This window comes from Carlito syrichta, unplaced genomic scaffold (assembly GCF_000164805.1).
Source record: "Carlito syrichta isolate Samal-C Ts95f unplaced genomic scaffold, Tarsius_syrichta-2.0.1 Scaffold217294, whole genome shotgun sequence".
In the NCBI taxonomy this organism is placed as follows: domain Eukaryota; kingdom Metazoa; phylum Chordata; class Mammalia; order Primates; family Tarsiidae; genus Carlito; species Carlito syrichta.
In genome coordinates, this window is record NW_007161390.1 from 1 (window position 1) to 3,859 (window position 3,859).

The 3,859-nt window shown below is 37.6% G+C and overlaps 1 pseudogene; it reads left to right on the forward strand.

The window, feature by feature from the left end:
• Positions 1-3,161: 3,161 nt before the first annotated feature.
• LOC103253280 lies at positions 3,162-3,604 on the forward strand (annotated as a pseudogene).
• Positions 3,605-3,859: the final 255 nt, after the last annotated feature.

Consider the following 3,859-nt stretch of genomic DNA (forward strand, 5'->3'; position numbering starts at 1 on the left):
AAGGTAATCTAGGGTTTAGCACTACCTAAGGTTCCAAACATTTGCTGATGATCTTGGAACACTTTCTCTTTAGACAAGTGGGAAATACCTGGTGGAAGCATGAACAAGGAAGTTCTTCAGACTGTATAACAAATTATACCAGAGGAAAATATAGTATGTCAGCAATGATGGAAGAGCAGTAGAAATGGACAGTATTTGGGCAAATGTATACTGGATAATATTTTTCCACTTAAAACTTAAAAAAGACATAAATGTGAAAAGCAAAAATGGTAACATTTTCTGTCTGTGAAGGGAGATTTCGTCCCTTGGGCCTCTTTTTTAAAGACACTGATGCCATCCAGGAATGCGCTAAAAGACCCAACCTCTTAATACTATCACATTGGGTTTTAATTTTTAATTTAATTTAAGTTAATTTAATTTTTTTGAGTTGGAGTCTCACTCTGTCACCCAGACTGGAGTGCAGTGACTGCTCCTGGCCACTGCAGCCTCGACCTGCAGGGCTCCAGAGATCCTTCCACCTCAGCCTTCCAAATAGCTGGAACTACAGGTGTACGCTACCACGCCTGGTTAATTTTTGATTTACTGTAGAGATGAGATCTTGCCAATTTGCCCAGGCAGGTCTCAAATCGGCGGGTTCAGGTAATCCACTCACCTCAGCCTCCCAAAGTGCTGGGATTACAGGCTGAGCCACCGAGCCCGGCTGGGTTTTAGTTTTAACATAAAGAATTATAGGGGGACACAAACATTCAGACCAGATAATTTTCCTCCTGATTCCACCAAGATGTTGCCCTTCTCCCATGTAAAGTACATGCACTGTATCTCAATAGTCCCAAATGTCTTAACTTGTTTCTGATTAACTTTACATTGGAGTCCAAGGTCTCATCTAAATCAGATGAGACAGACTCATAGTAGGATTCCTCCTGAGAAAAGTGGTTCTCCAACTGTGAACCTGTAAAGTCAAACATGTTATGTGCTTCCAAAATTCAATGATGGGACAGGAATAGAAGAGACAGTCCTATTCCAAAATGGAGAAAGGGAAAGAGAAAGGAGTTTCAGATCCTGAGCAATTTAAATGCTACTGGGAAAACAACATGAAATCTTAAGAATTTAGAATAACATTCCCTGACTCAATGGTTTGCAATCTAGACACACTGGGTGGTGGTTAATCCCCTGCATTCTGGCAAGCCATGCCTTCATAGCTTTGGACAGGTTTCATGTGGAGGCTCTGAGGGAGAATCTGTTCCTTGCTTCTCTCCCAGCTTCCAGTGTTTGCCCACAATCATTGATGTTTCTTGATGGGTAGACATACCTCTCTAGTCTCTGCCGTCATCTTCACATTCCCATCTCTCTGTATGTCAGCCTGTTCCTTCACATTTTTTCTCCACTGTGACCATCTCTATACCCAAATCTTCCTCTTTTTTTAAGGACACCAGTCATTGGTTAGGCTCTATTGTAGTAACCCAGTATGAATCATCTTAATTCATTACATCTGACATGACCGGATTTCAAAGAAAAAAAATTTACAGGGTCTGGGGCTTAGGATTTGAATATTTCTTTTGAGATGGGACAGTTCTACTCATCATAGAGAGAAACTGAATGGAGCAAAAACAATGTTCACTGTAGTCTAGGAACAATACACCCAACTATTGTTTTCAAATTTTCTACCAATTCTTTGTAAGCAACAGGATTTCTTTACCCTTTTTCAGGATTCAGCGCCATTGTCTGCAAAATGCAAGAATGTATATCACATAATTTCAAGGGTTGTTTTAATAAACTCCTGAGATTCTTTAAAAGAATGTTATTGTCAATTCTCTATCAGACTGTTAGAAATTTTAAAATATTAATACATTTAAATAATTGTTTCAACTTTAGTTATACTAACAAATTTTAGAACAATTTTCAAGTTAATTATGTTTAATAGAGTTTCAAATCCACTAGCCATTGTAGAGTTTCATCACATTGTAGTCATCTATTCAATTATACCAGTTACTCTGGTAAATATATAGTTGTCATATAATACCAGGAAAAGTTAGTTTTTCTTTAAATATTTCACACAAAATAGTCACAAATACATTAATTCTTTAGAGTTGCTTTCAAGCAAATTCTTATTTTAATCACCTATCTCTGAGGATATAAAATCTTGTAAAGGACAAAAACGTTTGTATATTTTGAAAAGAACCTAAATCCACTTATATATTATTGCTGCCTGTAGAGGACAGTCAACATTTTTAATTGCTGTTGATCCTGTTCTCTTTTTGTTGTCAGAGAATTCATACAAGGTCTTCAAGAATTTTGTGTTAAATTTCTCCCCCATTCATTATACGTTCTTTGGCTCTACTGTCTCACTCATGTAATTTTTGAAAACCAATTGAATTGCTTTAACAATTTTTATAATTTTAACTGTGCCTCAGTTATAATACCTTTCAAGCACTATTGTTAGCTTTTTTATGTAAAATAAAAAAATAGGCATGTGTTATAAAGGCTATAATTTCTGTCCATATGCTGTCTTAAATTTGTAATAATATTTATTCCTTTTTTTGTGGGGAGAAGTATTACTTTGACAAAAAACCAATTATTTTGGTCAGGTGGTTTATGCTTTTTGACATGTGAGAGAAAATGGACTTAGTTTATATATAATATTGTATCTAAGTCTTTATAGTATCTGCATAATTCCTTTATGTATTTTTGAAGATATTTAAATCTGAACATGAAAACAGCTTATTAACTGACAAAATACAGAAAAATTTTTTAAAAGACTAAAAATAATTAATGGTAGTTGCCAACAACTTTTTAATGCATAATAATTATATTAATCACAAAATCATGCAGAGAAAGGTTTTACTGGTCAGTTCTTTCTGTGTTGCAAGTGACAAACACCCAATTCAAACATCTAAGGCAAGCAAAACAAAACCTTTCACTGATGATGAGACTCACCTACAAAGGTTCCATGCAAAGTTAGATCAAGGGACCCAAATGAATGAGGGTTTCTCCTTTCTCCCTCTCTCTAACTCTCTCTTTCTCTCTCTCTCCCCTCCACCCCCACTTTCTTCTCTCTCTGCATTCCCTTTCCCACCAGCTTTCTTCTCAATACTTTAGAAAATTTTGTTCACTAATAGTAACCAACAGTGTTGCAATTCAGGAGGAAGATGGTGGTAGTGTAGCGCGTGGTCACCCAGGAGGAGATCAAGAAGGAACCAGAGAAGACGATTCACCCTAGAAGATATGCCCCCTGCTGCTGCGCGTCCTCACCACCAACAACCGCCACCGCATGCACGAGTTCTCCTGCAGGAACGTGCTGTTCAGCGAGCTGCAGATCTGCACTTGGATGGATGCAACCTTGAAAGAACTGACTAGTTTAGAGAAAGAAATCTACCCAGAAGCTAGAAAGAAGGGCACACACTTCAATTTTGCCATCGTTTTCACCGATGTCAAAAGACCTAGCTACTGTGTTAAGGAGATCCGCAGCACCATGTCTGGCAGAAAGGGGACTGATGTCTCCATGACCCTGCAGTCGCAGAAGTTTCAGATAGGAGATTATTTGGACATAGCGATCACCCACCCAAACTGGGCACCAGCCCCCTCGAGGGGCATGAGGCCATATTAGATTCTATTTACTAGTTCTTGAATTTATTTTTCGTTCAGTTATGTAAAATAAACTTATATACTCTCCTCCCATTATTGCCATTAAGCCATTAAATTCTGAGAAAATTATAATGCATCTAACTTAGGTGCTGGATTTGGATGTGCTGTTCTGTGATCACTAATAGAAAGTCTGCACATTCAAGCCCTTCTGTAAAATATGAAGAAAAGTGCTGTTAGCATTCTATGTGCAGCCGCACTGTTAAATACACGTGTCAGA